This window comes from Protopterus annectens, chromosome 4.part0 (assembly GCF_019279795.1).
Source record: "Protopterus annectens isolate FY-2018-M chromosome 4.part0, PAN1.0, whole genome shotgun sequence".
Lineage (NCBI taxonomy): Eukaryota > Metazoa > Chordata > Ceratodontiformes > Protopteridae > Protopterus > Protopterus annectens.
Genome location: NC_056733.1, coordinates 1828546780 through 1828559236, shown reverse-complemented (window position 1 = coordinate 1828559236; position 12457 = coordinate 1828546780).

The following is a 12457-nucleotide window of genomic DNA, read 5'->3' as shown; positions in this document are numbered from 1 at the left end:
TTTAGATCACAGGATGATGCCGGTTCAAAGGGGGGAAGAGTCAAACAGGATAAAACAAAATTTAGGTCCCATGGCAGTAGAGGGGTCTAAATGGGTGGTCTTAATAAAATAGTGCCCTTCAGAAAAGCTTTGCATAGTCTGTGAGAAATCACATTTGGGCCCAATTCACCTATATGAAAATTAGATATCGCAGCTAACTGGACGCGAATAGTAGCTGGTGCTGCACCTTCATTAAATAGCTTCACTAAAAAATTCAAGAATGGAACCTATAGGTGCATAAAAAGGATCAATGTGGTTATTCAATGCCCAAAAAGAAAATCTTTTCCATTTGCTCATGTATAATTTTCTTATTGAAGCCTTATGAGACGATATCAAGATATGTTTCACAGATGAAGAAAGGTTAGGGAGCCTGGCTATATATGGAATCTGAGCAGCCAAGCTGCCAATTTGAGTGTTTGAAGAGAATGGAGCATCCCTGACGCATGAGTCAGAAGGTCCATAACTGAGTCCAGAACCCACAACTCCTCCTGGAGTTGAGGCCAAAGGAAGGGGAACCAGACTTGATGAGGCCAGTATGGAGTGATGAGAATTAAATTTCTTCCCAATGAGCTGGCTTTCTGAAGAACCTTGGGTATCAGCGGAAAGGGAGGGAAGGCATAGAGGAGATCCGAGGGCCAATTGTGTACAAGTGCATTCCTTGGTGACTCCCCCAGAGGGGGGGATTAGGGCAAAAAAGCTGCTGTATTTGGCATTCATGTATATGGCAAAAAGGTCACAGCAAGGCTGGCCGCATTTGCAGAAAATCATCTCCATTACTTCTGGTTTTAGGGACTACTCATGAGGCATCAGAATTGCTCTGCTGAGTTTGTCTGCTGTCATGCTGGATCTCCCCGGGATGTGCATTGCTATTAGAAAGCGATGGGAGGAGGTTGCCCATTGCCATACTCTCAGGCCCTCCCGACAAAGGGGGTAGGACCTGGTTCCTCCTTGTTTGTTTATATACCAAACAACTGACATGTTATCCATCTGTATTGCAATAGTTCCCAGCGGAAGAATGTCCTGAAGTACCTGCAGTGCCAAAAGCATCGCTCTTATCTCTAGGATATTGATGTGCAAATGGGCCTCATGATCCTGCCAAGTTCCTTGCACTGTCCTTCTCAGATAATGCCCCCTCACCCTATCTGGGAAGTGTCCGTGGTCACTGTGGCTAAAGGTTATGGAAGAGCAAAGGGTCGACCTAATGTCATGAGTGGGGTGAAGCCAACAGCAAAGGTCTTTCTCGCAGGATTCCATTATCAGAATTTGATGGGACATGGGTCGTTCCTGCAATGACCACTGAGTGAACAGCAGCCATTGCAGAATTCTCATGTGCAGGAGTGCTAATGGAACTATCTTTATTGCTGCTGCCATGATTCCCAAGTTTTTCAGGACTGTTCTTGCCTGTACTCTTTTCCTGGAAAGAAGATGCAAAATCTGATATCGTAGGACTTTAACTCTTCCTGGGGGAAGTTTTGCCATCATTTTTGTTTTATCTAGATCTGCGCCTATAAAAATGATACACTGAGATGGCAACAAGGCAGATTTCTCATATTTTATCCTGATTCCTAGGTGAGAGCAGAGCTGTAATGTGGTGTCTCTTACTTTTATTAGTAGATGCTTGGTGGTGGAGGTTAGGAGTCAGTCGTCTAGATATAGAAACACTCAGAATCCTAGACGTCTGAAGTGAGCCGTGACCACTGCCATACACTTGGTGAACACTCTGGGGGCTCTAGCAAGACCAAATGGCAGAGCTCGAAACTGGTAGTGACTGGCTCCCAGCCGGAAGCACAGATGACTCCTGGATGGCCTGCCCATTTTTATGTGGTAGTACGCATCCTGGAGGTTTATAGAGCACATCCAATCATCTTTTCCCAGAAAGGGGAATACTGTCTGCAATGTTACCAATTGGAACTTCATTTTCCTTACTAATTTGTTTAATCTGCTGAGATCCAGTATGGGTCGCCAGTCCCCTGTTTTCTTTGGAACTAAAAAGAACCTTGAGTAAGTTCCGGATCCTATTTGGTCTTCCAGGACTGTTTGGATGACTCTTTTGTCTATCAACTTTTGAATTTCTAGAGTTGCCTTTTCCTTTTGATTGGGTGTAATGTTCGGGATGTTCTTTATGTTTGGGATGGAGAAGGAAAAGGGTATAGAGTAGCCTCTAGATATGATGCTTTGTACACATTTGTCTTTTGTTATTTCTAGCTAGGCTTCTGGGTACAAAGATAAGTGACTCCTGACTGCCTCCAGAGATGGAAAGGTGGGCCTCCAGTCAGGAGCGCTGAACTGGCCTACCACAGAATGAATCCCTATCACCCTGATTTTGCAGACCCCCTCTGCCACGGGAATGGCGTCTCCCATTACCACTTCCCCCTCTGCCCCTGGAGGAATAGTCACCATGTGTGTCTTGAAAAGCTCTCTGGGATTTTCAGAACCACATCTTTCCTCCCTTTTCACCTTTTGGGTAAGGTCTAGAAGGTAGCAAAAAATGGACTTCTACAGCAGACAGACTATTTCCTTCTTGCTCGCACATGGACTTCTGTGGCAGAGAGAGTTTTTCCTTCTTGCTTGCACCTGATGAGTGTGTCCTTAACTTTTGGCCTGAAAAGGGATGAGCCATCAAAGGGGACATTAACAAAGGTAGACTTAAAGGGCTCCGCAAAGTCACACAACCACATCCAGGAATGCCTCCTCAATGAAATTCCTGAACCCGCTGCCCTGCCTGCTCCATCTGCTGCATAGGAAATAAGCCTCATGGAGGAGTTAACCACAAAGTTTAAGGTGGAGAGCGGAGAGCAAACCTTGTCTGAAACCCCTGCTGCCACTGAGCCTTGTAGAGTATCTCCTGGCTCTTTCAGGAGATCCCTCTGCAACTTAATAAAATGAGTCAGATAATTCAGTGATCCAAGTGCAAATGGCACTGAATAGAACATGCGCTTCCTGTATCTGTCCATCGTACAAGACTACTTGTTCGGTGGATAGACAGACAAAAATGTCTCTGAAAGTTCCTTTTTTGTGGCTGCCGCCACCACCATAGCATCTACTGAGACTCCCTTGGTAAAAAATTCCCTGTCTACAGGCGCAATAATAAACTTGTTTGACCTCCAAGGGACAGCTTCCACTGAGTCTGGAGACTCCCATACCTTTTGACTAACTACTTGCATGAGCTTGTCGAAAGGCAGAGACACCCAAGTGGTGGAAGGGTGAGACCCAAAAGCCTTCAGGTATACAGACTCATCCTCAGAAGGGTTAATGGGTGCCCAGCCACCTCTCTGCTTAAGGATTTCAAGGATGTCTGTGAAGGAGACATCCTCAGAGGGTGACCGTGGGGACCCTTCTGACTCATCAAGGTCTGTATCACAAGTGACGGACTCCCCTGGGGAGTCTAAATGCTTCCTCTTGCAATGTCTCTTACAGGGGACCTCTTCAGAAGGGTATTCTGAAGAGGTTTCAGAAGAGAGGAGTTCACTCAATGTAAATGATAGGAAGCTAGTCGTGGAGTTAAAAAATGTTACTAAATCATGTGCTACTGCCTCACTTTCTTTTATCAAGATGAAGATATCATCCAAAAAATGCGTATAGTAAGCCATCTGGTTGACAAAATACTATTTTTTCTGAATAATCTCCTGTTCCCAGTAAGCCATAACTAAATTAGCAAAGCTGGCATCACATGGTGACCCCATAGCTACACCGACCCTCTGGAGGAAAATAGTGTCATTGAAAGTTAAGAAATTACATGACAGGATGATATTCAACAACTCATCCACCAATGATATTTCCTGTGGGGCTGCACCTCTCTTCCTCAGCATTAAGTTGACCCACTCAATTCCTTCCTCATGTGGAATAGAGGAGTACAAATCCTTTACATCCACAGTGAGAAAGTTGAGGTCCTTGTCAAATTTAAGGTCATTAATATGCTGTAGGAATGACCACAAATCTTTGCAGATGTCTGGCTCTTTGACTACATATTTTTTAAGGATGTTGTCCATGAATTTTGCACAAGGGTATGTGATGCTATTCCTAGCATCAACCAAAGGTCTCATTGGTGGATCGTGAATAGACTTGTGGATTTTATGAATCCCAAATAATTTTGGGATTCTGGGGGCCAACATAGTCAAGTAATGAAGAAATGAAACATCAATTTTTCCTTCTATAAAAAGGTTTTTCAAATAAGAACAATTCCTGTTGTAGGCTGAGTTTAATCCATGTCTGGATTTCTCTTCATATGTGTTCCTCTCTAAAATTCTCAATATCATATCTATGTTTCATAATTACTACGCCCCCACCCTTGTCAGGCTGCATGATCCTTACTCCTGCTTCCCTAATGGATCTTATTGCCTCCCTTTCATCTAAAGTAATATTAGATTTGTCATAGCCATGTAATATTTTAGAATGTAAGGAACCTCTTAAATCTAACTCACACATTTTGTCAAATAATGCCAAGGTCGGATGAATTGGTGATAAAAAACGTACTAGACACATGTAAACTGTTGTCACTGTCGGTATTGCCACCAAACAACAAATTCAAGTTGAGTTTTCTTATGAAAAGTTTGAAATTAATAATAGTATTTACAATATCTGCCCTAGTATCAGGGACAAAAGTACTACCTTTAGCCAAAAGTTACACAAGTAATGGATCAATTTCCATGTCAGTGAAGTTGAAAACCTTGAAATCCAAACTTCTGTTTAGCAAAATGTCACAAGACCTGTCCGGTCCAAGAAAAATACCCGTTACTGTCCCTCCTCCTCCTCTTGTTGTAATTGCTGTTATAATTGTTCATTCTGTAGGGTTGTTCATGTAAGTTGTAATTTGAGGCTCCCCCTCGCAAATTTGTTTGCGCCCCTGAATTGAGTTCACGTTGTGGCTCAGATCCTACTATTACTGAAGCATAACTTGCTGTCCCTGCGTTTTCCGTTGACACGCTATGTATTTGCTTCTGTAATGGCGGATATTGGTTGTGGGCGTTCCCATTAGAACTAAGCATCTGGTTGTTAGGTTGATTATGTACGACAGGGGAATTCTGGCCAATGAATGAATTAACTTGGGAGGGTGCAGGTGGTGGATAAGCCTGAACTTTGCTATACGCTAAGCGGTCCCGGTTCAGTTTTTCATCTTAATTTCCCTAATTTTACCAATGTGTGAATCTATACTAACAAAAATATGCTCGTAGTCAAACTTATACCATGCAAAGTCCAGGTGTTGGTGTAATGATTGATCCAGCACCGTAGCTTCCTCCATAAGCACTTCACACTGAGTTGAATAATGTTTACACATTAAGTCCAAAAGTTCAAGACCATGTTTATTAAAAAGTTTGATCAAATCTTGATGAAAGGCAGAACCATCTATTAAACCTGTTGGGTATTGCCAGGAGCGCAAACCCCTTAGGTACAATTCCTTCACTTATGCAGTCCTGGAAATAAGCTATTTCCAACTGGGTTTTCTTGTGTTTAAGCAGTTTTTTATCTAATAGTTTCAATTGTGTGGAAATATCTGTTGGACCTCTCGCCGGTTGCTCCTGGTTGTTACTACTGGTAGACCTTTATAATGATAGTGGTTCGGCTAACCACTAAACAATGTTCGGAGCACCAATAAGCCTAGATAGCCCGTTGTAATTTAACTCAAGTTGTGAATTAGAAGTTAATGCTGAGTGCGAGCGAATAGTCTCCTGAGAATTAGGTCCTATAAGGGACCCTAATTGTGTTGTTTGGACAGGTTGGAGGATAGCAGTGTTTGACGTGGTGTTAAAGTTAGTGGACAATGAATCTAGTCTCGATGCAAGTGTGTCCACCCGGTTGACTAATGATTCAATGAGAGACCTTAAATTCCGACTGTCGTCCTCCTGAATTATCGAAAGGTGAGTGGATACTGGTTCTTCAGCCATGGAACAACACAAACCAAACTTAGAATTTCCAAAGACTAAACAAGCAAAAACAGGCTGAAGGTGAATCCAGACCAACACGCTGAACAGTTAAGTAATACGAACAGCAATTTATTGAAACGTAGCGTTAAGCGCTTTTCGTCTCGGTAAATGTCGAGACTTCCTCAGATAAAATTTAAAAACACACCCCTCCCTTTATTGGTCATATACAACATACTCACAAGTTGATTGGTTAGTAATTTATCTATTAGACTCAAGTACACATATAAGCAAGTAAAATTGACATTGTATACTGAACAGAAGTTGTATGCAAAACTAAAGTCATTCAACATGTATGATTCTCTCCTACCAATAAGTGACATAAAATGTGGAGCAAACAAACGTGTTGTACAAAGTCTAAAAAACATCTCGACCCTAAAACAGGAATGTAATTGCTACAATGTAAAAACTATACGTCTAAAAATAATGAATATTGAAGCCTACTTCAATATGCAAACATAGGTCAACACATTGAAACTCAAAATAAAAAACATAAATAAAATGAAACTGAACAAAAATACATTATAAAAATATTAAATAATAAAAAAGAAATAATTCAACACCTATATATATATATATATATATATATATATATATATATATATATTAATGAATTAATTATCTCAATAGGCTTAATTTCAAAATACAATTAATAGTACAAGTTTCATTCAATCTGGGGAATGAACACGCATCTGTGCATATTTGCCAAAATAATTCCAAAAATTCTAACCTTACGGACTCAGAACCTCGTCTCCCATCTATGTTAATACAGTCGATGGCTCTGAATGAAAATTTGTGGTTTGGGTTTTCTGAAACATGCTTAGCTAAAGCATTGTTCAATTTGGCCTTCTTAATGTGATAAAGATGTTCATACACTCAGTCGTGGAGCCTCCTATCCATCTTCCCAATGTAAAAAGCAGTACACTGTTGTCACTGTGCAAGATAAACCACGGCTTTTGATTGGCAGTTAAATTTTTGTTTGACCTTATATTTAGAATGTCCCAAACTAAAACATTCTCCTGTTGCCATGTGGTGACAAAAATTACACATGTTACATTGAAACATGCCTCTCCTAGTTGAAACTCATGGGCCATTAACTTCTAAAAGTTGTTTTAAATTTGTACCATGCTTCCACACGATCTTAGGGTCCTCAGGAAGTTTATTCCTCAATTCATTGCCATTGGAAATTAGGTTCCAGTTTTTCCAAAGGATAGGTAAGATGATCTTACTGTCAGTACTGAAAGGGATGAAAAGCCTTAAATAGGGAAAAACGTCCCTATCTCCGTGGTGTAATCCCGTTTGTTGGATTGATACCTCATCTCTATGTAACTGGTTCAAAATTGGTTGATAAAAATAAGTTATGTCTTACCATAATGTTCCATCTGTATTGTTGATCCTCGTTCATTCCTTACATATGGGTATCAGTTCCGAGCTCAGAACCGAGCCGGACATTTTCCAAGCCCGCGTCAGCTTCAAACTCTTGAGCTAAACTCTTACCCACAATCCCCCTCTCCTTGTTACCTCAGATTGAGTTTGCAAGTCAAAGAAGGTAGAGGCTACCTCTGGTCAAATAACCTAAGAGAACCGGATGGTGAGATCCACTAGAAACCACAGGAGGGGGAAGGAGGGAGGGTCGTAATGACTGAACGAGGATCAACAATACAGATGGAACGTTATGGTAAGACATAACTGCTTTATCTGATATTGTTAATCCTCGTTCATTCCTTACACATGGGACAGAGTCCCCAGCTACCTCTCTTCCTGGGAGGATCTCATGGAAGGACATTCCTAAGCACCACAGAGCCGAACGATGCTCTTCCCCTGAAGGCCAAATCCAATTTGTAATGATTGATGAAGGTATGAGGTGTAGCCCATGTCACAGCTGCACAGATGTCATGTAAAGAAGCTCTGACATGGAAGGCAGCAGAAGTTGCCACCGACCTTGTTGAATGAGCTTTTATGGTAGTAGGTAACGCGATATTACATTGTGTATAAATAAAGGTCACATAGTCTTTCAACCATCTAGCTAATGTGACCTTAGCAACAGCAGATCCTAATCTAGGTCCAGAAAAGGCCAAAAATAACTGGTCAGATTTATGAAAAGGTTTAGTCCTGTTTAAGAAAAACAGATTTGCCTGTGTATATCTAGGGTATGTAGGCAATACTCTCCTCTGTTTGAATGATTGGGAAAGAAAACTGGCAATTCAATGGCTTGATTAATGGACATTTCAGAGATCACTTTAGGCAGAAATTATAGATTAGTTCTTAGAGACACTCTATCTCTATGAAAAATCAAGTATGGACTCTTGATACACAAAGCTTGAAGCTCAGAAATCCATCTGGCAGAAGTAATTGCGACCAAAAACAAGGTTTTCCATGACAAATACTTGAGGTCGCAAGAAGAGGCTGGATTGAAAGGTGACATTGTCAGAGCTTGTAGAACTAATGATAAATCCCATGGTTGAATAGGTTCTCTAAAAGGTGGCTCCAGATGATTCACACCTTTTATGAGGGTCTTGCACAATTTATGGGACATAAGAGAGGAATCTTGGACACCTTCATAAAAATTAGAAATTGCAGCCAAATGAACTCTAATGGTGGAGGCCAATAGACCCGATTGAAACCGGTCGGCCAGATAGTCTAGTATTGACACTGGTGCTGAAAAGGGGTCTACTTGTTTATCTTTCAGCCAACGGGTAAATCTTTTCCACTAGCTCAGATAAGTAATTCTAGTGGAAGACTTATGAGAAGCAATGAGAATATCATGCACTGGTAAAGAAAGATCATTCTGCCTGGCAATCAAGGGAATTGGAGTAGCCAAGCCGTGAGCTTCAGGCTGTTCAAGTTGGGATGAATCAGGTTCTATGGATGTGAGATCAACTCCGGGGTTGGATGGAGAATCCATGGTCGATCTAGTAGGTGAGGCCAAAGGAAGGGGAACCAAATCTGTTGAGGCCAAAATGGTGCTATGAGGATCACCTTGCTCTTCAACTGACAGGCTTTCTTCAGAAACTGGAGAATGAGGGGAAAGGGTGGAAATGTGTAAAGAAGACCCGAGGGCCAATCGTGGACTAAAGCATCCCTGGGTGACTATCCCAGAGGGGGAATCAGGCTGAAGTAGTTGCTGCATTTGTAGTTGGTTGGGGATGCAAAGAGGTCGCAGCAAGGACGGCCCCAGTGGTGGAAGATCTCCGCCACTATCAAGGGATTCAGGGACCACTCGTGAGGTTGAAGAATGCACCTGCTGAGTCTGTCTGCTATCACGTTGGAACTCCCTGGAATGTGCGTTGCTAGAGGAAAACAGTTGGTAGCCATTGCACATTCCCATATCCTCATGGCCTCTCGACAAAGGGGGTAAGATTTGGTTCCACCTTGCTTGTTGATGTACCAGACCACCGCCATGTTGCCTGATTGAATCGCAATTGTCCCAGATGGCAGCAGGGGGTGGAATGCTTGCAACGCTAGAAGCACCGCCCTCAGCTCTAGAACATTTAGATGCAGATGGGTCTCCAGTTCGGACCAGGTGCCTTGGACTGTCTGCCCTGACATAGCCCCCCCACCCCATCAGGGAGGTGTCCATGGTCACTGTGGCCTTGGGTTGCGGGGGGAAGAAGGGGTGAGACCATTGTGAGAGATTGTGTGCCATCCAGCAATTTAAATCCTGTTTGCATCTGTGGGTTACTCTATTCATGGCTGAAAGAGGATGCTGAAAGGGATACCACTGGGTGAGCAGTAGCTATTGTAGAAGCCTCATGTGAAACCTGGCCAGGGGAACAATGGTGATGGAGGCTGCCATGGGACCCAACAGCTGTAGAACCGAGTGAGCCGTGGATTTTTCCTTTGAAAGGATTGGAATTAGTTGTTGCTTTATCCTTAGAATTCTGTGCTCTGGAATAGCAGCTCTGTAGTTTTTTGTGTCCAAGATAACCCCTATGAATTCTGTCGACTGAGATGGGGGTGAGATTGGATTTTTGCCAGTTTATGGTTATGCCTAGCCTTTGAGCAGCGAGGAGAGAGTATGCCAGGGCTTTTTCCAGTAGATGTCTGGTGGGGGCGGAAATGAGCCAGTCATCTAGGTATGGAAACACCTGAATCCTTGAAGTCGCAAGTGAGTTGTGACAACTGCCATGCACTTTGTGAACACTCTAGGGGCTGTAGAGAGTCCGAAGGGCAGTACTCTGAACTGGTAGTGACTGGCTCCCACACGGAAGTGCAGAAATCTTCTTGATGGCCTGTCCACGTTTATGTGATAGTATGCATCTTGAAGATCTATAGAGCACATCCAATCATCTTTCTCCAAAAGTGGGAGGATAGACTGTATTGTGACCATCCGGAATTTTTGTACTCTCACAAACTTGTTCAATACACTGAGATCCAAAATTGGTCACCAATCCCCGGTTTTCTTTGGCACCAAAAATAGTCTTGAGTAGAATCCGGATCCTATCTGGTCTGGAGGGACTATTTGGATGACTCTTTTTCTTAGCAGCTTTTCTATCTCTAGTGCTGCTTCTTCCCTTTGACTGGGTGGAATGTCGGGAAGATTTTTTAAAGGGACGGGACAAAGATCGAAGGGGATATGATAACCTCTGGTTATAATCCTTTGTACCCAAGAATCAGTGGTGATGGTTAGCCAGGCAGAAGGGTACAAGAAGAAATGTCCCCCAACCACCTCCTGAGGAAAGGAGTTGGGTTGCTCTTCAGGAGCGCTGGTAGGATTGACCAGGGAAAGAATCCCTGGAACCCTGGTTATGCGGACCCCCTCTGTCCCGAAAGGGGCATCTTCCCTGTGAGTTTCCCCCTCTGCCTTTGGGGGAGAACTCGGCCTGTGTGTCATGGAAAGGACCCTGAGATTTCTTGAACCATATCTTCCCACTCTTTTGGTTTTGGGAGAAAGCACGTTGAAGGGAAGAATAACAGACACCTATGGCAGAAAAGGTCTTACTGTCCTGTTCACATCTGGCCAGTGTGCTTTCAACTTTGGGCCCAAACAATGAGGAGGCCTCAATGGGGGCATTAAGAAAGGAAGACTTGAAGGGTTCCGCGAAGTTGCACAAGCACATCCAGGCGTATCATCTCAGGACAGCAAATGAACCCACTGCTCTAGCTGCTCCTTCTGATGTGTGAGATATCAATCGCATAGAGGAGTTAGATATAGATTCAATGGTGGCCAGCTGAGAGGCCACTTTGTCACGGACCTCATCAGACACGGCACCAGCCAAGGTTTCAGAAAGCTCAGAAACCACATCCCCTCTGAAGCCTGGTAAAATGTGCCATATAATTCAGGGACCTGATAGCAAAGGTCGCTGAAGCAAAGGTGCACTTCCCTATCCTGTCCAGGGCCCGGGACTCTTTGTTAGGTGGATGGACAGTCTGGCTTTCTTCTTCTGCCAGATCCTTTTTTGTTGTGGCCGCCACCACCAAAGCATCCACAGGAAGACTTTTAGACCAATGGGGATCCAAAATAGGAGGGGACAAGATCTTATCTGGCTTCCAGGGAATAGCTTTGACAGTATCAGGAGCCTTCCAAGCACGCTGCACGATGAGTCGGACAAGCTCATCAGCAGGTGGAGTAACCCAGGAGATAGGGGGCCGGGCGCAAAAGGCCTGCAGGAACACAGATTCCACAGAGGTTGGATTTGAAGACTGCCAGTCACCTCTCTGTTTCAGGATTTCAAGGATATCACCAAAGGATACCTCAGAGGGTGACCAAGGAGATCCTTCCCCCTCATCAAAATCTGTGTCTTCGGTGAGGGACTCCTCTGTGGAGTCCATGTGCTTCCTCTTACACTAACTTTTCCGATGGACCTCCTCAGTGGGAGAAGCTGGAGAAGACAGTGGAAAAGGGGATTCCTGAGGGAATATGTCCTGTGGCGCCTGCACCCAGTGTCCGCTAGGTGCGACTTGTAAAACCAGTGTACCAGAGGGCGGAGGTATAGACAGTCCAGAATTGCCAGCAGCAGCAAAAGCCTTCTCCATCAGTTGGAAGTCTGGTCCACCCAAAAATGAGTGCATGTCTAGGACAGGGGTCACCCCTCCCCTAAGTGGCTCAGCCTGCCGACCCAGACTCCCTGGATGGCTGTGGATCAGCAAACTATGCGTGTCACAACTAACATCCTGGGTCATAGCAAAACTTTCCTGCCACAAAGGCAACTGCGGTTCCTTAGTGAGATCCATAAAGGGAACCACAGAAGGGGAAGACTGTGATATATCCATCGACTTCAAAGGCAATGAAGAAGGAGAATAAGAAGGGGTCTTTGGAGATGGGTGATCACCTCCCAAGGAAAGATAGTTCCTGAGAGGTGGGATACCTCTGGCCAGGAGAGTACCTGGTCCACAAGACGCAACACATCATGTTTGGAAAGGCTTCTATTGGACCTCACGGAGACTGAGGGAGAAACAGGCCTGTCCACAGAAGAGGCAGACTCGGTGCCCATCTCACCAGTCTGCACCAAGGACAATGGTGCCGAGAGAGACTGGACTACTCTTGTCTGCACCAAAGA